The following is a 24,085-nucleotide window of genomic DNA, read 5'->3' on the forward strand; positions in this document are numbered from 1 at the left end:
GTCTATGAGGAGCATCTAAATCCCTGGCCTGTCCTGTGGAACATGGGCAATACAGGGCAACGAGGCCATTTGTTTTGGGTTAAATGAAGATTGCCAGGTAGAGGCTGTTATGGGGAGAGTGCTAAGTGAAAATGCTATATAAACTGCATGTTTTTCTCTGGCCAGCCTGCCACTACTGGGTCATCCCAGTATGTACGTTTCCTGCTAATAAAACCCTATGTCTCTGGGAACAGAAAAACAAACAGACAAACAAACATACAAAAACCAACCTCCAAACCCCTATGTCTTGTTTTCTAGCTCTGAGTTTCTTCTTTGGCATCCTAAACCTACTCCCATCCCTACTGATGTTAATAGAGGTCTGGCATGACGTATGTATGTGTGTGTGTACATATGCATAACTGAACAAAGTAGACAAAAATGCCTGTCTTCATGGAGCTTATGTTCAATTGGGAGAAGATAGGCAGTAAACAAATAATTAGAATTTTTTTTATATCAGATGGATATAAAGCAGGTACACAGGATGAACAGTGATGGGGTGTAGAGGGTTACAGTTATATAAAGTAATCAGGGATTGCTTGATTGCCATTCTAGACTAAGTAATTTGAGACATGCTATATTATGGACATTGTGTTTTACATCAAGAAGGAAGCAAGACAGATTCAAGAAGTTGCCTTCTCCTATGTCCTCCTTTTCACCCAAGAATCCTTGGGAATCCAGAACTGGGCTGTCCAGTGTGATAGCCACCAGTCCATGTGCTACTTAAATTTAAATTAATAAAATTAAATAAAACTTCAAAATCAATTTCTCAGTCACACTAGCTACACTTCTAGTGCTTAAAAGCCACAGGCCTAATGTCTACTATATTGGACAGCAATTATTGCTATTCCATTATTGCAGAAAGTCCTGTTGGTTAGAGCTGCTCTTGAATGAAGTGGAATAGTATCTTAGACAAGGAAATGGCTTAACAATGGGCACAATGACCTCGTTTCAACTGCTGATTATAGGAGTTCCCTTCTTTAAGGAAATACATGTGACTAAGATTTAATGAAACATAACATAGAAAATAAGTAGCAACATTTTAGAAATATTTCTTTTTCTAAAAGGAGTTATTGTAGAGTTTAAAAAATAATATTAATTAGTACATTTAAATTCAACCTCACCCAGAGAAATGTACATGCCCAGTTGTAAATTGTAAATAATTAGTTTACAATTTGCCAATTGTTATTTATGAACTATTTGTAAATAATTGGTTTCTTGTGCAAAGGAAGGTATCTTGTTAGCTAAGCAATCATTTTGTTCCTCATTCAGTCACTCACCAGCGAAGAGAATCTTTTCAATTTTTAAAACTGAAGTTAGTTGTCAATGCCACCTAGAAATATGAAAATAAAAACAAAAACACAGAATAAATTGATACTGAGAATGTAGTCCCAAGCTTCACAGAGACTTGAAGACAATACTAGGTAAACCATGTTGATAATTTATGATTGTTAGTGGACTTAGGTGGGGGATTGAAGCGGGGAGGAGATAACAGGAAGTCTAAGAACAGGGAGTGGCCTCTTCTAGGGTGTCTCTACTTAGTGTGAGAGAGAAGGCTAGTAGGAGTGCATCTTGATAATTTCTGCCTCATCTTTCTCCCTGCTGGGGTGTGAATGTTTGTGTCCTCCCAAAATTCGTATCTTAAAATCTTAACCCCAAAGTGATAGTATTAGTGTTAGATGTCAAAGTGCTAGCAGCCCTCACTCTCAGCATCTCCTCGGCCTCAGCATCCACTCTGGCGGCACGTGAGGGGCCCTTCAGCCTGCCGCGGCACAGTGGGAGCCCCTCTCTGGGCTGGCTGAGGCCGGAGGCCCCTCCCTCTGCATGCCGAGAGGTGTGGAGGGAGAGGCGGGGGCGGGAACCAGGGCTGCGCGCTGCGCTCCCGGGCCAGCGTGAGTTCCGGCGGGCGCGGGCGCGGGCTCGGCGGGCCCCACACACGGAGCGGCCGGCTGGCACCGCCGGCCCAGGGCAGTGAGGGGCTTAGCACCCTGGCCAGCAGCTGCGCCAGGTCCCCCAGCAGTGCCGGCCTGCCGGCGCTGCACGCAAATTCCCGCCGGGTTTGGCTGCCTCCCAGTGGGGCAGGGTCGGGACCTGCAGCCCGCCATATCTGAGCTCCTCCCCCTGCGGTTGGCTCCCGCGCTGCCTTGAGCCTCCCCGACAGGTGCCGCCCACTGCTCCGTGGGGCCCCGGTCGCATGGACAGCCCAAGGGCTGAAGAGTGCAGGCGCAGCTCAGGACTGGCGGGCAGCTCCGCCTGCAGCCCTGGTGCAGGATCCACTGGGTGAGGCCAGCTGGGCTCCTCAACTGGATGGGAACTTGGAGAACTTTTATATCTAGCTGCAGGATTGTAAATATACCAGTCAGCACTCTGTGTCTAGCTCAGGGTTTGTGAATACACCAATCGGTACTCTGTATCTAGCTAACCTAGTGGAGACTTGGAGGACTAGCACTCTGTGACTCCGTGTCTAGCTGAAGGATTGTAAATGCAGGAATCAGCACTTTGTGTCTAGCTCGGGGTTTGTAAATACACCAATCAGCACTCTGTGTCTAGCTCAGGGTTGTGAATACACCAATCAGTACTCTGTATGTAGCTAACCTAGTGGAGACTTGGAGGACTAGCACTCTGTGACTCTATGTCTAGCTCAAGGATTGTAAAGGTACCAATGAGCACTCCCAAATTGGACCAGTCAGCTCTCTGTAAAATGGACCAATCAGCAGGATGTGGGTGGAGCCAGATAAGGGAATAAAAGCAGGCTGCCTGAGCCAGCAGTGGCAACCGGGTCAGGTCACTTTCCGCAGTGCAGAGGCTTGGTTCTTTCGCTCTTTGCAATGAATCTTGCTGCTGCTCACTCTTTGGGTCCACGCTGCCTTTATGAGCTGTAACAGTCATGGCGAAGGTCTGCAGCTTCACTCCTGAAGACAGTGAGACCACGAACCCACCAGGAAGAATGAACAGCACCAGACGTGCTGCCTTTAAGAGCTATAACACTCACCACAAAGGTCTGCAGCTTCGCTCCTGACAGCAAGACCACGAACCCACCAGAAGGAAGAAGCTCCAGACACATCTGAAGGTCTGAAGGAACAAACTCCGGACACCCCATCTTTAAGAATTGTAACACTCACCACGAGGGTCCGCAGCTTCATTCTTGAAGTCAGTGAGACCAAGAACCCACCAATTCCAGACACATTGGGAGGTGGGGCCTCTTGGGAGGTGTTTAAGTCATGAGGGTGGAGCCTTCATGAATGGGATTAGTGCTCTTATGAAAAAGACCCAAGGGAATTTGTTTGCTCTTTTCACCACATGAGGAGGTAGTGAAAAGACAACTGTCTATGAGTCAGAAAGTCAGCCTTCACCAGACGTGGAATCTGCTCGCACCTTGCTCTTGGACTTTCCAGCCCTTCAGAACTGTGAGAAATTTCTGTTGTTTATAAGCTATCCCATTTGTGATAATTTGTTATAGCAGTCCGAACTAAGACACTCCTTTTCCTTCTGTTTTCCATATCTGCCATCACCTTTATCCCATGCCTTTCTTTGTTCTCATTCTTCTAGGAAACCACATAAAACATCCAGAATTTCAAATGGGCATGCTGAGGATTGGGATGGTTCCAGGTGGAAGAGTTGTTCCTGCTTCCCTAGGATTTACTGAGAACAGAAACTGCCAAGTTTTTAATCGTAGTCACAATCTTCTTTATTAGGCTAATAGTCCTATTATCTGTCTGCATTTAAAAGATAGCCTTTCCAGGCAGGGCACAGTGGCTCATGCCTGTAATCCCAGCATTTTGGGAGGCTGAGGTGGGCAGATTACCTGAGGTCAGGAGTTTGAGACCAGCCTGGCTAACATGGTGAAACCCCATTTCTACTAAAAATACGAAAAAATTAGCTGGGCATGGTGGCACATGCCTGTAATCCCAGCTACTTGGGAGGCTGAGGCAGGAGAATCGCTTGAACCTGGGAGGCGGAGGTTGCAGTGAGCCGAGATCATGCCATTGCACTCTAGCTGGGGAACAAGAGTGAAACTCTGTCTCATTAAAAAAAAAAAAAAAAAAAAAAAAAAAAAAAAAAAAAGAGCCTTTTCCTCTGGATAGTGATAATCCTAAAAATAGTTTAACATTTTCTCTATCAAATGAAACAGTCTGAAAATTATTCTTTGAGCAAACTTATAACAATACCGAGAAAAGATATTGATTATACAGTCTATTTAAAGATACATGCATACATATGTTCATTGCAGCACTATTCACAATAGCAAAGACATGAAATCAACCTAAATGCTCATCAGTGATCGACTGGATAAAGAAAATGTGGTACATATACACCATGGAATACTATGCAGTCATAAAAAGGAATGAGATCATGTCCTTTGCAGGGACATGGATGGAGCTGGAGGCCATTATCCTTAGCAAACTAACATAGGAACAGAAAACCAAATACCGCATGTTTTCACTAATAAGTGGGAGCTGAATGATGAGAACTCATGGACACACGGGGGAGAACAACACACACTGGGGCCTGTTGGAGGGTAGGGAGAAGGAGGGAGAGCACCAGGAAGAATAGCCAGTGGATGCTGGGCTTAATACCCAGGTGATGGAGTGATCTGTGCAGCAAACCACCATGGTGCATGTTTACCTGTGTAACAAACATGCACATCCTGTACATGTACCCATGAAATTAAAACACTTTAAAGTTCATATGGAACCAAAAAAGAGCCCGCATTGCCAAGACAATCCTAAGTCAAAAGAACAAAGCTGGAGGCATCACGCTACCTGACTTCAAACTATACTACAAGGCTACCATAGCCAAAACAGCATGGTACTGGTACCAAAACAGAGATGTAGACCAATGGAACAGAACAGAGTCCTCAGAAATAATACCACACATCTACAGCCATCTGATCTTTGACAAACCTGACAAAAACAAGAAATGGGGAAAGGATTCCCTATTTAATAAATGGTGCTGGGAAAATTGGCTAGCCATAAGTAGAAAGCTGAAACTGGATCCTTTCCTTACTCCTTATATGAAAATTAATTCAAGATGGATTAGAGACTTAAATGTTAGACCTAATACCATAAGAACCCTAGAAGAAAACCTAGGTAATACCATTCAGGACATAGGCATGGGCAAGGACTTCATGTCTAAAACACCAAAAGCAATGGCAACAAAAGCCAAAATTGACAAATGGGATCTAATTAAGCTAAAGAGCTTCTGCTCAGCAAAAGAAACTACTATCAGAGTGAACAGGCAACCTACAGAATGGGAGAACATTTTTGCAATCTACTCATCTGACAAAGGGCTAATATCCAGAACCTACAAAGAACTCAAACAAATTTACAAGAAAAAAACAACCCCATCAAAAAGTGGGCAAAGGATATGAACAGACATTTCTCAAAAGAAGACATGCATACAGCCAACAGACACATGAAAAAACACTCGTCATCACTGGCAATCAGAGAAATGCAAATCAAAACCACAATGAGATACCATCTCACACCAGTTAGAATGGCAATCATTAAAAAGTCAGGAAACAACAGGTGCTGGAGAGGATGTGGAGAAATAGGAACACTTCTACACTGTTGGTGGGACTTTTAACTAGTTCAACCATTATGGAAAACAGTATGGTGATTCCTCAAGGATCTAGAACTAGATGTACCATATGACCCAGCCATCCCATTACTGGGTATATACCCAAAGGATTATAAATCATGCTGCTATAAAGACACATGCACACGTATGTTTATTGCAGCACTATTCACAATAGCAAAGACTTGGAATCAACCCAAATGTCCATCAGTGACAGACTGGATTAAGAAAATGTGGCACATATACACCATGGAACATTATGCAGCCATAAAAAAGGATGAGTTTGTGTCCTTTGTAGGGACATGGATGCAGGTAGAAACCATCATTCTCAGCAAACTATTACAAGAACAGAAAACCAAACACTGCATGTTCTCACTCATAGGTGGGAACTGAACAATGAGATCACTTGGACTCAGGAAGGGGAACATTACACACTGGGGCCTATTATGGGGAGGGGGTCGGGGGGAGGGATGGCATTGGGAGTTATACCTGATGTAAATGACGAGTTGATGGGTGCTGATGAGTTGATGGGTGCAGCACACCAACATGGCACAAGTATATGTATGTAACCAACCTGCACGTTATGCACATGTACCCTAGAACTTAAAGTATAATAATAAAAAAAGTAAATAAAGTTGATCATAAAACCAAATAAAAGAATATATTTAATTTTAAAAATATTTTATATATAAATATAAAATCCTCTAATATAATATTAATGTTTTAATACTATTTAATATGATAAATCTTTTGATAAGTTAGTATTTGTGATTCAAATAATTTTATTAATCCAGAAAATGAAAAATATTAAGTCACAGAAACCGAATTAAAAGTTGCTTAAAAATATCAGATTTCCAGAGACATCTTAAAGTGATACTAGTAACCAACTCCAAATTAGTTATTTATGTAAATAACCTGTTTCTTGGTACTGGAGCCTTCTTGTGAGCTGTTCAATAAAGAGAAGACCTTTGGATTTCAACATGGATGACCTCCCACGCACAGTTGCTATAATTTTGGTGTTATAAGTAGTCATGAATCCCTTGGAAATAATTTTTTAGTCTAAGTATGATATTCCCCCTTTGCAAGAGTGAATGGCCTTCCTTCCTGGTTTCCTGCTCCAAACACACCTCTGTCTTCTCTATTTGCTGATAAAATCTGCTTAGGACTCTCTCCAAGCTGCTTTCATTCCAAAAAGATAGGGAGACATTCAGGCTGAAAGTGTTGGCTATCTGCTGTAACATTTCTTATTTGGCAATGAGGGCACTTCCCTTTGAAAACAGGTTACTTTTAGAAACCTGGTAGAATTTGAAGGTGCTCCTTTCCTTTAGACGTTGCAGAGGAAATTTTTCTCCTAGGTTTTTTAAATGTTGTAAAATCTCCCAGTTGCCCTTGCACCTTTGAAAGTGACAGTCCAGAGAGAATGCAGTAGTGGTGAGAAGTAGTACCAAGGCCCAATCCAGCAAGCATTGACTAGTCATGTTGAGCTCCTTCACACTGCTGCTCCTTCCTGGAAGAGAGCTCAGGTATAGATCAGCTCTGACTGCAGGCTCCACATCTCCAAATTTATATATCTGAGGGAGCTTTGTTCTTGCATGGTATTTCAGGATACCTCTACTGGTACTTTCATGTGGTCTTTGCCACTTTTCATTTACTATTTTCCAATCATAAACAAAAACTTTGTAGCATCACTAGACAGCAATACACACATTTGCTTTTATAATTGTGATGGATATAAACTATCTTCTATGAAAGATCAACCATCAGTTACATAAAAACAAAGCAGTGGATATCATTGCCTTAATTTGCATTTTTATGCATAGACTGTACTGGCTTGCCTTCATCTACTTATGCTTGTCCTTGTTCCAATCAAGGATGACTCTGGGTGAAATGCTTGTTTAGATATTTGGCATGGTTTTCAAGGCTTTGTTTTAGCTAATTGTATTTTATCATAAACTTGTATTTCAAAGCCCTTCAAACATGGCACATTGTTTAACCTCTTTGCCAACTTCCTGATGTCTAAGGTGAAGAAAATATTATCACAGATGGTTGTTAGCAAGATTGGTGACTGATGATTGACACGGAGGAAGTGCTCAATCAATGCTTATTACCATAATGACCACAATCACCATCATCCTCTTAGGGAGAAGAAGGCCTAGCTGCCCCTGCCACTAACAGACTTCTCTCTGGGGTTTTTACTCTGTAAGGGCAAGAATGTTGCAGAGACTTGTGGATGAATGAGTACTGAAGCCAGTCAAGATGCTGTTTTAAAATCCTTTGAGATTTTATGCTTTGTAATGTATTTAACTAGGGTAGATTGTAGTGTTGAATGCACTGTGAACACCAACAGTTGATCAATGAGTAATATTACCAAGAGTAAGGAATGAGGTGAGGGGGTGACATTTATTGAGAATAAATTATGTGTGGGCACTGGGCTAGATGATGTGCTACTGTATACAAGGCAGGCCAGAATTGTCTGAAGGGAAAAGCTAGTCATCATGAGAATAACTAAAATGAGTGAAATAAAAAACCATCATATGATATTAAAGACAATAATGATCATCCTATATGCTGAAGAGTATTTTTATATAAATTCTCATTATGGACTAAATGTATAGCAATTTTACAATCCTCATTTTACGAGAGAGGAACCTGAATCTCAGAAACCCAATCTTACCTGCTAAGATTGGGTAAAGATTAGAGGGACTGTGCTCAAAATTGGAGATGACAAAGAGGTTTAATCCCAAATCAATTGGTCCTAGTGTTAGGGGGTGAGAGGGATTCAGAGGGCTTCATTTGGGCTAGGTGAAAAGAGCGCTGTAACCCGCTAGCACTGTTTGCTGTGGGGTGAGGCAGCTCCCCTTCAAGCTGCCATCCCCATGTAAATGTTAAGCTGTCTTATATATGTGTCTTGTTTGCTTGAGCATGAATGAAACAGGATGTAAGTTTGCAGTGAATAAGGGGAAATTAAACAGGCAAGATAGAAAAGGTGACCAGACCACAAACTATGAAGGAAACTGGAAAAATGGTAGTGATTTCTATAGGCTAATCCTATTTTTACAATCTGATATTAGAAAACAAAAAACACCACTTTTTTCTTTTCTTTCTTTTTCTTTTTTTTGTCATGGACAGACAATTTCTTTTTATTTATTTATTTAAATTTTTTATTATTATACTTTAAGTTCTAGGGTACATGTGCATAACGTGCAGGTTTGTTACATATGTATACTTGTGCCATGTTGGTGTGCCAGAAAATTCAGGGATAGTGATTTACAATTGAACTTCTAACTCATGGTGCTCATGGGGAAGTCCCATAGCCTACCAACGTTCATCGTTATGGAAGAGGAGCCTGAGCATGCAAGATGGTCACATCTCTCAGAGTGCTTGTGGGAGGTCATGAGTGGAAATTAAAAGCTATTATCTCAAATATGAAATGGCATCAAAATCCTAAACTATGCAGTCCTAACTGCAGGGCCAGTCAGCACCTGCTTCACCATAAAAGAAAAAGGCGAACCACCATCTCTTTGTATTTTTACTGCCTGCCCTCCACGTTAATGTGCTACGTGTGCTTGCCTTTGCTTAGCTAGCGGTGGAAAACCACTTCCCCTCTCTGTGGCCCTGAAAATGACAACCACATGTTGTTCCAGTCTTTTCTCTCAGTTTTATTTTCCAGGTCTTAACTCATGATTGCCCTCTGGGTTTCTGTAATGGTAAGGGAATGTTTTCAATTGAAACAAGAGTTCCTGCCAAAATGAAAGAACATGAAAACATGATTCTGCATCACATATTTGTTAATCCTCTACTCTCCATTTGAAATTCAGAATTCAGGGGTTAAATTACAAGAGCGCTTTCAAATACAGCTTTAAAAAACTGTGTTTATCTGAAATCACAGGCAATCTTTATAGGAGCCTAGATATTAAAACTGTTTCAATGCAATTTTTTGAGGACGACTTTTGAATGGAAATGGAGAGTCTATTGAAATAAAAACTTTAATTAAATCATCATTTAGCTATTATGAAATAAAGACCTGATTTCATTAGTGCTTTCTAAGTTGTAGTTGCTGTTAAACATTTTAAAACACATTGTTTTACTAATTATAATAAAAAATGACTCTCAAGTTCTTGTGTATTAACTCCTTTAGTGGTACCCAGGAAATTCTGGGTATAGAATCTTCTCTTCTTTTTTCCATCAATTTAATAAATTCCTGCTTATCATCAACATGAAAGTCTGTTTGTATTTAACAAAATTTCGGTTTTCCTCTTCTAAATCCTATATATTCTCTTATTAATCTTTGAGTAGAGGTGAGTAACCTGCATAGCCAATAATAACAACTAACATTTGTCAAGCACTCCTTATCTTATGTATCAGAAACTGTGCCAAAGGATTTAAATGTAGTATCTCGTTCCTTAAATGTTAAGATGCGGATCATTAATTCGCCAATTTTTTAAGGTAATGAAGCTGGACCTCAGAGAGATTAAGAAATTTGTCCAAGTCACACAATTTATAAATGTTGGAGTGAAAATTCAAACATAAATGTTTTTTAATCCAGGCCTTCTGTTTTAGATCTATAAAACCCAGCAGGAAAAGTCCTTTACCTTCACTTATAATCTTAAAGAGAGATAGAAACCAGATAAAACATTAAAACTTTGAGTCATAAAAGTAAAAATCACATAGGCCCAAGCCTCTGAAATCCGCAATGGATCCCTAAGAAATCCTGTAGAGCGATTTGCCCAAATGAGCCAGCGGCAAAGAAGGGAAAGGTACTGAAGCCTCCTAAATCCCAATCTGGTGCATTTTCTACTAACGATGTAGGCTTATGAGTGAGTAATTATATTTTAAAATTACATCAAGGTATAAAGTAGTATCATGTGATTTTTAAAAATTAAGTTTAGGCTTATAACTATATCAAATAGAACTTATGCTCGTGTTCTCAGTTATCTTGTTGTCAGGGACATTGTGTAGTAAATGGAATGTCAGGATACAACGAGAGTAAATGACTCATTAGGATTGTGATAGGATTGGAGACAATATATTTCAGTCCTCAAAACTGAGATAGCTTTATTATTACCACATGATTATAAAAATCATTACCTGCTACTGAATGTATTAAATATTCGGAAAAGATACAAAGAAGAAAATTCATTCACAAATTTATCAGAGATTTTTACCTTACTATTTTTATATGTTAAATTCTAGGCTCTTTTCTATTCATATATGTATGGATTTTCCCACAATATGGGGTTATAGTATGCATATTGTTTAGAATGTACCTCTGTCACTTAACAATATGTTGGCTATGGAATACTTTCTGAGTCAACACACAGAAATCTAGCATAATTGTTCTTAATTAGCATAATTTTTATTAGCATAATTTTTAATTTTCGATAGTTAGAAATTTATGTTTTTCTCCTAAATTTGGAATATTTACAAAGTCTGAGCCAATAAACACCCTTGTATAACACCTTTTGAAAATTTGTCTAATTATTTCCTTAGGACAAGATTATAGAAAATGACTTGCTGAATCAAAGGGAATATAGTTTTAAGGCTTTTGGCAGCCTTATTTTCTGCTGCCCTCCACTATCATACCAATTGCTAAATATTTGAATATCTAGAGTAATACAATATGAAAATGATATTATTTTGTATTCAATGGATACTTTTTATACTAATGTTGGGTACTTGTTATTTCTAAAGCATGGAGTCAATGACTATTGGTTGCTTTTCAAGTCTAATTGATGTTTGACACAGATTCCTACACTTTTCTAAAAAGCAATCTCTCTAAAATAACTTTATAAGGGATATTCTTATTCTCATTTACAGATGGGAAAACTGAGAAGAAAGGACATTAAAGGAACTGACTTTATTGACTCAGGAGAAATTAGTTTTTTCTTTCCAACCTAGACCAGGCACTGATCAAAAGCACTGACTGGCTCTCATCAAGTGGAAGAGTGCCAGATATTCTAACACTGGTCACTTTTTGTGATTCTTCTTCTCGTTTTTTGAGGGGGGGAAGTTTGCAGATATTTAGTTTTACTTTTATTAAAAATAGTTTTATAAATAAATATTTTATTCACAAATACTATGTGTTCAATACTGATGTTAGGTACACTTATAACAAGTCTATCCCGTTTCACCTGCTTAAAGTACAAAAACAAACTACATTTTTCTCTCTAGAGTTATTACTGCATCACATGCACGCAGTGAAAAAATGATTTATACAATGCAGTTAAATGAAAAAACATTATTTCTCACTTTTCCATACCTACTTCCAATCTACAGAAGCAACTTGTTTTTCATTTTGTTTCTTTTCTTTTGCCATATATTATATACCATGTAAATCTATATAATGTACCTAAATCTTTATCAATTTACCAATTTAGACTATAACTTTTGACTTCATGTTCTAACTATAGTTTGTTTATATCAATGTCCACCTCTCCTCTTTTCTCTCAGATTTTGTTGGATATTGCTGCAATTATTTTTATAACTATCACCCATTCTCTGTTTCTTTGTTTTCCTTATTAACAGAGGCAATGTGTCCAGCTATAAACACTCACATTCCAAGGCTCCGTTTGAAAGATCAGGAACTCTGAGAGATCGTCCACTTCCTAATTCAGATAACACCCCTCTTACTTCTTGATGAAATGTGGAGGCAATGCTTGCAGGTACAACCATCATGTTATAGCCATGAGTTGACAAATATAACAGTGTCATGGTACAAATAATGGAGCAGAAAAAGAGTGCCCAATTCCCAGGCACATTGTTAGAAAGCTGGCCTGCTCTAACTGCCTCCATCTAGATCTTTTGTAGGTAGAGAAGATAAACCCCTTTAGTTTACTGCTAATAAGGCTATTTGTTAGTTGTAGCTGGATGCATTCCTAACAGAAATAGTTACATTGTTTTCATTCTTCATTGGTTCTTCATTGGTAACTTTATAAGTATAATAAAATAATATAGTGTGGGAATACATATGGGTATAATGATACACTTAAATCTCTCATTTCTTGTTTTATCCTCATTAGACAACATCTTATGACTGATTCCACTCTTTAATCATGTGTTTACTGTTATATTGAAAGAGATGCTGGAATGAGGAAGAGGTTAAAGAGAGATTATTTGCCATCTTGAACTAGGAATATCCATCTCTTTTGTATACTTAATTGGCTCAAGCTTCACACGACCTAGAATATTTTCCCCTTTCCTCTGGGGTAATTTCATTCTGTCATATAGCTCAGATGCTCCAAAAAGCCAGTGTTTCCGCCAAAGCATGGATAGCAGGATGCCCCACACTACAATGATCTTTGTTAGCTATTATGGCCCTGTGCTACTACAGACCTGGACTTGCGTTGCTGGAGTTTTCAAGTGTATGTTCATATTTATCCATTATTTTCAAAGCACATTCAAAAAATGACTGGATCAAGAGAGATGTGTTGTCAGTCACATGAAGTGCCTGGAAGATGCTTTTGCTCTTCTTGCATGGTACTCAGCCGCCAGTCCAGACTCTTCCATCTCTCATGATGCATTTCCTCTTGAGGAGCCCTTGATGATTCCTGGGAGCAGAAAGTCTCTACCCATCAAAACCAGAACAATTAGAGGCTTCAGAATTTTTATTTTTATTTTTGGCTGGAGCTGTCCTCGTTCTGGGGGATTGTGTATAGTAAAATGAAAGTATTGGCAGCCAGTAGGTTAGATGAAGATGAAGATTGCCTCTGGTGGAACCAAGGGGGATTTGGAAAGGGTTTACCTTTCATGCAGATCTATGAGTTATGTATTCAAGTATTCATTCATTCAACAAATGTTGATAGGCGGGCGGTGTGGTACAATTAGTTAGTTGTGGAATCAGTAAGACCAACTTGTCCTTGAATACTTACCCTGCTCTTCACCAACCCCGGAACTTGAAGCAAATTCCTTAATTCTTTACTACTTGCTTTCCTCCTTTCAAACGCAATGAAAGTGCTATGTTATAGCAACACAAGGGTTAGCAATAATATATGTAAAATACTCTCTCTCGCTCTCCTCTAATCATGGAGCAATAAAGGTGTGATTCCTGAGTGGCCCAGTCACCCTGCCTCATTCAGGGAGAAGTATAAAGAAAGGAGGGGAGAAAAGATTTCTGATAGAGGAAAATCTCTAGTTCCTGTTCCTGAGACCCCTGAGCTGCCCTTCCTGCAACAATTGCTTTGATGCTATGAGCAATTCTATTCTTGCAACAGATCCCATTTTTACTACTATGGTTGGAGTTGAGTTTCCATCACTTTCAGCTGAAAGGGTCCTGAGGGTGGCAGCTGAAATCCTCCTCTTTTCTTTGAGGGCATGTGGATTGTTGGGTGAGAATAATGAAGGTGGAGGGAGAGAAGGCAGGCTCATCACTATGGTTAAAGTAGATTGGTATTTGTGACTGAGTGTCTGCTTTGCCAGCTAGGGAACCCAGTAGTGGGTGTCAAGAAGGACCTATCTTCATTCTCTGCTTCAATAGCTCTCTAAAACCTCTGTGAACACACTTATCTTGCCTTGTAACTGCTCATATTCTGCAATAGGACTGAGCTCCCTGAGGGCAGGCCTTGTGGCTCTAATGCCTTGAATGTTATAAGCTGTCCAACTCACATGTGTAGAATGAATAGTGTGTAAATAAATATACAGAAAATTAAGAATTCCTCAATTGTCACTCATGTGAATGTGTCCTAAATACAGTCTTTCCACTTAAATGAAAAGAGTTACTAAATAGTACCATTGGCCTGAACCAATTAAAGTTTTGCATATCTTAGAACCTTGCCTCTGCTATTTACTCACCAGTTAAAGCAAATTATTTATCAGTCCTCAGATCTCTAATCTGCACTTTGACAAGTGTATTTTTTTTTTGAAATTCAAATGCTATATTGAGAAAGATATAATCCATGAAGAGGGCATTATGACTAGTGTGCTTCTGGGTTAACTATTTGGCCAGGATGGAAATAATATTGCAACTAGTTGAAGATCATTGTTGTGGAGTACCTCCAGACCTTATTACTGTATGGTCAGACCTGGGGGAAAGAATGAAAATTTATTTCCTTCTACTTTGGTTTAGTCAATAGGCTATTCTCTACTGGAGACAAACTATGTTTCACACGCAACCAGGTAGGTGACCACTTCATATCACAGCAAGGTGCAATCAGGCAGTGGGTTCCACAAGGTCAGTCTTCTCCCAGTTGATCGATGGCAGCAGTTCATTAAGGTCAAAATGTCAGAAATGTAAATAGTTCTTTCACTGCTTCCCTCCACCACTGTTTTCCCTTTGGCTTATTATCATTTATCACTTCTGGCAAATCAAAAAGAGAGAGAGAGAGAAAGAAAAATCAGGAGAGTTTTTAGACCGTTGGTGAAAATGCTGCTGCTGAATACGATGATGTCTCCTTGGAAGTTATCACAGCTTTATAGCCACAATCCCTTCTCAGAACCTTTAGAAGGTTTTTTGGCCCTGTCTGAGTGTCTCCACGTTATTCCGCTGGTGGGTTGCCTGTGTTTTTCCATTCTCAAGTAATGATTGGATAAGGAAGTAAGAACAGAATAGGGAACAGAGGCTCATTAGGGACGAGTAACAGCTCCCTGTGACAAGACATCTAACAGATGAAACATTGTTCCTGTCATCCTTTTCATTTTTGCATTTATGTGTCTGAGTTACCAGGAGATAACGGAGAGAGATCAGTCTAGAAGTCCAGTGTGGGGCACCAAAGCTAATGAGATTTCAAGTGGGAGGCTGAGTTCCGGCAATAATATCTGTGAAACTGAGCAATGAAAGACAGAAAGTTTATTGGACATGCAATCAGAAAATAAGAGCCTAGGCCATTTTCTAATTATATGAATATATTTGAGATGCCCATGCATTTTGTGTTAGGCTCTATCTTATTGACCAGACAATTACATGATCCTAGTGTCATGGTGTTTTTTTAATTACAGGGATAATTGTCTGAACTATCTGGGAATTTCTACAGATTTTGTGAAATTTTATTTTGGATAGGGATGGGATGCTTTAAAATAGAGGCTCCTATATTTCAGCAAGAGAATAATATATAACAATTGCCTGCAAAGAGGGAAAAAGCTACCATTTATTGATAACTATATGCCAGGAGTTTTTCTGGACAAATCCTACACAGGTAGTAGGTGCATAGAGGGCTTCCTTCTTCATACATACCTCCCAAGCCAATGAAGTCAAGGGTTTTGAATGAAACAATTTGAAAGTGAACCCTTCTTTGTCAACTATTACAGAAAGTCTTATAATATAACCCAGGGAAGTTGAGCACTCGTGACTTAATAAACACAAGTAAACCATAACAAATAAGAACAAATTTAGATAAATGGAAAGAAAATGAATTTTTCATGCATATCACATTTATTATTTCAGGGGTGTGGCTTATAGTGGGAAAATAATCCGTGGAACTCAAAGGTATGTTGGAGTTTAGGAGAGATCCCGTTGCAGCCTGGAGGGGAGGAAGCTGTATTGAATGTTGCTTTTCTCCCTTGTGTGGCCTACTCTTCCCTAATAGATGCTAAGGTGCCACATATGCCTGACAGACACCAATTGGTCTAAACCCAGTTCGCCAAATATAAAATATATCATACTTTAAACTATTTATAAGGCTTATAACAAATATAATGGAAGAAGTTATTTTAATAGCCCTTGAAGATTTCTGTGGCATTTTATTATTTTAATTTTTTAATTGACAGATAAAAATGGCATGTATTTATTGCATACAACATGGGGTTTTGAACTATATATACATTGTGAAATGGTTAAATCTATCTAACAAGTGCATTATCTCACATAGTTATTTTTTTTTGTGTGGTGAAAAACATTTAACACCCATTCTCTTAGCATTTTTCAAGAATATAATGAATTATCATTAACTATAGTCACCATGCTTGTACAATAGATCCTTTGAACTTATTCCTCCTATATAACTGTAATTTTGTATTTTTTGACCAGCATCTCCCCAACCCTCTCCTACCCATCCCAACTATCCCCGCTCTGGCAACCACCATTCCATGCTCTGTTTCCATGGGATTAACTTTTTTATATTTTACATGTAAGTGAGATCCTGTGGTATTTACAAGGCCCTGTGTTGGACGAAGTCATACATCCCATTTTTGCATTTATTTCTCATAGAAATCTTGAAGAGTTTGGGGTATGATTGTTTCTAATTTATGTAACTTGCCCAAGACCATACAGGTACAAAGTGGCAGAACCCACAGTAGCTCTCAGGTTTGTATTACTTCATGCCCTGTGTTTTTTCCATCAGAGTATAGGAAACTTCAAAAATACAAAACAAACAAACAAAAAATTTGTACTTTCAATGCACAGATTTTCAATTTATGCATTTCTAGATTAGTAAATCATTTTCTGCTTTGAAAGCTATTTGTTTTACCTCTGGACTTTCATAAAAAGAAAATGAGCCAAGAAATTAAAAAGTGAAAGGAAAGAGAAATTTTCTGTGTATTTCCATTAAATAATGTATGCCATTTTAGTTTTTAAACATCCCTATGAGATAACAAAAGCAGCTTGTGTCAGACTTGAGAGGGAAACTGCGCACAGGGTTGTCTTGCTAGTACATGGATAAAAATGTAGTGGTCAAGAGAAGGAAATGCAGCCTTGCCAAGGGAAAAACGATGACTCATGATTCAGACAGCTGCTTACGAAAACCCTTAGAGAAAATATTCTCCGTAGAGTCTGGCAAAGGAGCAGATGGGAATTTCCTGCTATACTCTTTAGAGAAAGGAAGAGAGATTGAGAGTTCCCTTCTGAATGGGGATGGAAGGAGATCAACTGCTTGACTGAGGACAGCAGCCCTTTCTGCAAAAGATCCCCACAGGCCACTGGACATTAGTGCACCTACTTGGAACAAAGCTAGGAGCTGTTGTGCTGCTGCATTAGCCGCCAGGCAGTAGAGCTTCTTGTTCCTTCCCTAAATTGCAATATTTGTGCTATGTAGTGGGGTAAAAATAGCATTTTGGTGGTAGTAGATGATTACAAGTAGTTAAGAGTATGATCCCTGGTTCCAAATATGTCTCTATTCTTTACCTACTGTGGATTTGGTCAAGTTACTTAACCTTTCTGAGCCTCAGTTTTCTTAAATATAAAAAGGAGAGAACAATACTTTCCTCATAGGGGTTCTCTGGATGATTGAATAACATGGTCTATCTATCTATCTATCTATCTATCTATCTATCTATCTATCTATCTATCTATCCATCCATCCATCCATCCATCCATCCATCCATCTCTCTGTTATCTATTGAGCTAGCTAGCTAGATAGCTAGTTCATCCTCAGCACATCCCTTGCAGAAAGTGAGTCCTTAAGAAATGTAGCTGTTATTGTTGTGTTTGCATTGTACTATCATTGCAAATATTTCCATTATGAAGACACAAGTTAAAAATAGATGCCTTGATGATTTCTCATGAAATTAAATGTGGAATTACTGCATGATTCAGCAATTTTATATCTGGGTACACAGCCCAATAAGTGAAAGCTGGGACGTGAATAGATATTTGTATACCCATATTCATAGCAGCATTATTCACAATAGCCAAAAAAAGGAAGCACACTAAGTATCCATCAATGGACAGATGAATAAACTAAATGTGGTACACACACAAACACACACAGCCTTAAAACAAAGAAATTCTGAAACATGCAACAACAGAGATGAAACTTGAAGACATTATATTGTACTAAGTAGAATAAGTCAGTCACAAAAGGACACAGATTATATTATTAGTCATATGAGGTACCTAGAGTAGTCAAATTCATAGAGACAAAAAGTAGAATGGTGGTTACCAGGGGCTTGGAGAAGGACAAATGAAGAGTTGGTGTTTAATGGGTTCAGAGTTGCAACTGAAAAAGATGAAAAAGTTCTGGAGATGAAGAGTGGTGATGGTTGCACAACAATATGAATGTACTTAATGTTACAGAACTTAAAATGTAACTTAAAAAGGGTTTAAATGCTACATTTTAAGTATATTTTGCCATAATATAAAAATGGGAAAAATCATTTCCTTAAGTACTGGCCTTTGTAATATGTAACTTGTATTGCACTTGGTGCAGATATGCAACGTGTGAAGTGCTCTTGACTTTTTTCCCCATAGTTTTAGCATGCGGGGATCGTGATCCACTTCTTGGACTATCATTTAAAATATGATGGAGTATTGCAAATGTGCCATAAGTAAAAACCTTTAATAATCTAACCTCTAGCTGACAATGAACTTAGACTGTAACATAACTTTTTATTTATAAGAGCCTGTTGATTTAATCTCATCTTGGAGTCTCATAAAAGAGATCTTAAGACATCAAACGATGTATGTTGAGTTTAACAACGGAACACAACAAGATGCTTTGGCTCCATTTTATTTATTTTTCAGTAAATATGTACTTTTTTATTTTGTGAGAGGTTTCAATGAAGTACAATGACATGTAATAAACCGTACATATTTAAAGTGGACACTGTGATAAGTTTTAACATGTATATACACCCCGGAAACCATCAACACAATCAAGATAGTGAAAATGTCCTTGTCCCCTCAAGAGTTTCTTTGTGTTGCTTTGTAAACTCTCCCTCCATCTCATTCCTCAATACAACTGCCTCCACCCCCAGGTAACCACTAATCTGCTTTCTGTCATTATAGATTAATTTTCCTTTCTAGAGTTTTATAGAAATAGGCCAATAGAAAATTTATTCCCCTTCCCTTCCCTTCCCTTCCCTTCATTTCCTTCCCTTCCCTTCCCTTTCCTTGTTTTTTGAGACAGAGTCTCCCTTGTCACCCAGACTGGAGTGCAGTGGTGCAATCTTTGCTCACTACAACCTCCACCTCCCGGGTTCAAGTGATTCTCCTGCCTCAGCCTCCTGAATAGCTCGGATTACAGGCAATTGCTATCATGCCTGGCTAATATTTGTATTTTTGTAGAGATGGGGTTTCACCATGTTGTCCAGGCTGGTCTTGAACTCCTGACCTCAGGTGATCTGCCTGCCTCGGCCTTCTAAAGTGCTGGGATTACAGGCATGAGCCACTGTGCCTGGCCCTATTTTCTTATATTCAGCATACTTTTTTCTGGAGATTCATCCATGTTATTGTGTGTATCAATGATTCATTCCTTTTTATTGTTGAATAATATTCCATTGTATGGATATACTACAATTTCTTTAATCATTCATTTGTGGTAGACAAATAAAGTGCCCACAAACATTCATATACAAGTCTGTGTATAGAGACATCCTTTCTTTCTCTTGGATAAGTACTGGGGAGTTGACTGGTTGGATCATGCGATAGGTATATGATTATCTTTTTTATAAACTGCAAAAATGGTTTTCCAAAGTCATTGAACCATTTTTTGAAAGTTATAGTTGCTCCACATCTTTGCCAATCCTTGATATGGTGAGTCCTTTTAACTTCAGCTGTTCTAATAAGTATGTAGCAGTGTCTTATTGTTGTTTAATTTGCATTATTAAAGGTTAAGATATTTGTCTTTTCCTGTCTTGCTTGCCATCTCTGTACCTTCTTTCCTAAAATATGTGTTGAAATCTTTTGTCTGTCTTTTATTGGGTTATTTGTTTTCTTATCATTGAATCTTGAGAATTCTTTATGTATCAATAGAACTTCTTTATCAGAGAGGTGACTTGCAAATATGTTCTCAGTCTGTGACATGTCTTGTAATCCTCTTAAGAGAGTCTTTTGAAGTGGACTCCATTTTTTTAAAATTCATAGGCTAATTGTTGGGGGATATAATTTGAATAATGCATTATAGGTTTCTAGGAACACCCTCCATGTGAATGTCAAAACAGAATAACAATTGAAACATAATTGTCTGATTTGGTGATGTGAACATGTTTTTGGAGTACTCTCCATCAGGTCAATTAACGAATTAAGTTGTTAACTTGATTCTAAATTAGGAGAGTATAATTTTGTGCTGGTACTTCTAGTCCAATTTTTGAGTTTGTCTTAAACTATCCTAGTAAATTTTAGGCAATTAAACTAATGTTTAAAAAGCAACAATTAATGTTGAGAACAAAGGGATTCATAAAACAGTTCATTTTTTAGACTCAACAAGCACCAGGGCAATGTGTTTAGAGAAAATGTTTGCAATCAACAAGGTATGGTTCTGGGTGACATTCATCTTCTGACTCTGTTACCAACTGCTGGCTCTCTCTGTGTGTCCCACAGCCAAACCAGCCAAGAAGAAATCCATGTTGATTAGGGCCCCCACAGTCTCTGCTTGGCAGACCTCTCATGCATCAGAAATAGAGCTTGTCTAAGAGGGCTGGTTAACTTTGCTCAGAAAGGACAGAAGCTATGGCAGGTCCTCATGGTGGAAAGGGCTCCCCTGGAGTCAAATCATTTCACATTCGCTATCTGACCTACACCAACAACAATCCTTGAGAAAGCTTTTACCATATTAACATACTAATTTGCTATTTGCATGTCTTTGATGAAGCATCTGTTCCAATATATTATCCATTTTTATTATTTTATTTATTATTTATTTTATTATTTTATTAGTGTTTTTTTATTGAGTTTTCAGAGATTTTAAAAAATACATTGTGGAGACAAGTCTTCTATCAGATATATGATTTGCAAATACCTTCTCCCAGTTTGTGGCATGTTCTTTTCATTTTCTTAAGAGTATTTTATGAATAAATTCCTGATCAGATGTTATCTGAATACTTGAACGTGTTTAATGCCACCTAAAATGCCTAAATAACAACTTTGTTGACGGCAAAAAAGATGATACAAATGTGTGCTGATACTACCCTGCATCTGTATGGCAATTTTAAGCAAAATTCAAATATTTATATGGAACCCAGATGTTCACCAGCGCCTTCTTACTGCTCAAGAGCTAATAAGACAGCTCCTTCTCCTAATCCAGCTCTGTGGATTCCTAAGGTGTGACTTGGGAAGGGGTAAGGTGGCTCTGTTGTCATTGTTTTGCCTTCTGTTTCTTCTAATTTGGTTTATCTATGATGGTCTGGCCACCCCATGTTTTTTACCCCATACTATTTCAAACATGAGCCCGGGCACTTTCTGTGATTTGTACACGGAAGTTCTATGCACATAAAGACTTTTCGTGGGAGCCATTTTTATTGAAGTTTTGGAGATGATGGCGGACAGATTTTCAACACATCGGCACACACAATTTCACACCGCACATGAGCTACCCTGTTTGGAAAAGTTCTTTTTTCATCCCCACCAGCAGAGGTTTTTACTGTCTGCCTTGTTCCAAGTAGTGTCACAGTTCCAGAGCTTTGGGGGATTTCTGTCTGTCTCCTTTCTCCTTAAAAGCAAGCTGACACACAAAATGTGCTATTAGTATTTTACTGTCTTTTCTGTTGCCACACCCATAACCTCAAGATCTCACTAGATATTGAGTGAAGCCTCATTAGATATTTTTCTACAGACGCATTAGATATTTTTCTAAACAAAGAGTGTTTTTCTTACGAGGTATTCTGGTGCCAGCCAAAATAATATTATTATTTTACTTTGTTCCTCATGCCTAGTCATCAGTTCAGCACATGCAAATGTACACCTTTGGGCTAGTCGCCTTCATTTTTATTGGAATTAATTTTAATTGTTATTTATCTTCTACTGGTTATGGACATATTTTTGGCTTTCTGGATGGGCTGACATGCTAAGCTGTGACACAGTATTTCTAATTCTGCAGAAGTGGCCTCTCTCCTGTCATTCTTGTCCCCTCATGGAGGTACAGCAGGTCTTTTCAAGAACTTGCCAGTTTCTGGGCCAGTTTAGCAGTTTAGCCCAGAGAAAGCAGCAGACAATAGGGGCCCCTTGCTGAGAGAGATTTCTTTAGCTTCCTCTTCGCTGCTCTACACACTGCCTGGACTCTGCATTGCTACTTGCTCATCTTGTCCTTGACTCCTAGAAAAAGGGGAGTTTGGCTACAGAAGGGCTTTTGGCAGAGCCGGTGTGGAGAGCTGGGGGAAGAGTGAAGCTTGAGGGGGGCTTGACTGGTTTGAGTCAATGGCAGCAGGCCCCGCAGGATGACATTTCTTGTTTGCATAGCCCGTGTGCTACCCGCTTTGAACCGGAAGGGGGAGACTTGAGTTCATTGTCTATACAATAGTAGCTTGTCTGGAACTCTTAATGAACAGATTACTTCTCCTGAAAGCTGCTTCTTTTAAAAGGAACTCAGATTTCTATACTGCTCTAGGAAAAAATGCCCAGATACAAATAAAGGCTTTTATGATTCTTCCCTTTGAACTTCTTTTTTAAATCTCCACTCACTAGAGAGTGAATGAAATCACTATGTGACCATAGGCAGTTACTAAATTTCTTTGAGATTTAGTTTCCTCTCCTGTAAAATGGCAATAACGTACTTGTGCCTACCTGAGGGGTGCTTGTGGAGAAGATTAAGTCCAATTACCTACATAGGAGCTCAGCACAGTGCCTATTTCATTAGAATCTCTCAGTAAACAGCAACTGTTAATGGCAGTAATCGCCATTATAACCCAAGTTCCTGAGTTTCGGTACAAAGACAAAAACCTAACCAGTCGGCCCATGCTGACCAGGTGCCCAAAGAGCTCCTAGAAAACCTTGATGTTTTCCTGATGTAAGCCCTGGGAAAAATTAATGCCCTCTCTATCCCACCTAAACTTCCCTTTCTCCTATGTTCCCTGGCTTTTTGCTTGGTTTGAAGCCAGACTTAAACTGCTGCACCTTTCATTTGGCTTTAGGGACTATGTGGCGTCCGCAATGCAGAGTGACAGAAACTGGACAGGACATACCTGGAATTCTGTATGAACAAGGCAGTGGGGACCGGAAGCAGACTTACTTTTTTGAAAAAATGGGGAGAAAACTAATCACATGGCTAGGGTATAAAAAGGGTGGTTCTTCCTCTGATGCCTGTGCCATACCAGCAGACAGAGACCCACGCTCCCCTAAGATACCCACACATCTTGGCTGTCCCATGAAGAGCAGAATAAAGAGATTGCTGCTTAATAGTGTCATGGAAGTAAGTGGGACTTCTCACACTTAAGCTTGCAGGGATGGTGGGAAGCACATAATTATTTTAAAATCTTTCCAGGAGCAAAGTATCCCCCAGATAACATGGGGAGGTTAGGGAGAACACAAAAGCTGACATATTCCTCTGGCTATTCCTGATGGCCAGCTCAATTCTAACTTTCTGAGCAGAGAATCTGGAGCACACAGTAGTAGCAATGGGAAGCCCAGGTTTAGTTCCAGACCCTCCTGCTTGCCTCTTCTCTCTTAGTCCCATAGCAATTCATACATATTTATTCCCCCATAAGGATCAGGTCCCCTTATTGTCTCTTACCTTGTATATTCCACATGGCTTTCTTGAATTTTACATTCCTTAAAGGCAGGGGCCAGAAACTATACTACTTTGCAGGTATATTTTAAAAAGAACAACTAATAGGTACTCAGCAATTTTATAATATGGGTGGTTATATAAATCAAAATGAAATTAAAACTGCCATG

General features: G+C 39.0%; 1 long non-coding RNA gene across 1 annotated transcript in view; it reads left to right on the forward strand.

The window, feature by feature from the left end:
• LOC105465884 (uncharacterized) overlaps window positions 1-17,781 on the forward strand; it is a 39,967-nt gene extending 22,186 nt beyond the window's left edge. The window contains exon 4 of the long non-coding RNA XR_977846.3: window positions 12,139-17,781. This is a non-coding gene — a long non-coding RNA (uncharacterized lncRNA). The remainder of the gene's footprint in view (window positions 1-12,138) is intronic.
• Window positions 17,782-24,085: the final 6,304 nt, after the last annotated feature.

The sequence above is a fragment of the Macaca nemestrina genome, chromosome 14 (assembly GCF_043159975.1).
Source record: "Macaca nemestrina isolate mMacNem1 chromosome 14, mMacNem.hap1, whole genome shotgun sequence".
Lineage (NCBI taxonomy): Eukaryota > Metazoa > Chordata > Mammalia > Primates > Cercopithecidae > Macaca > Macaca nemestrina.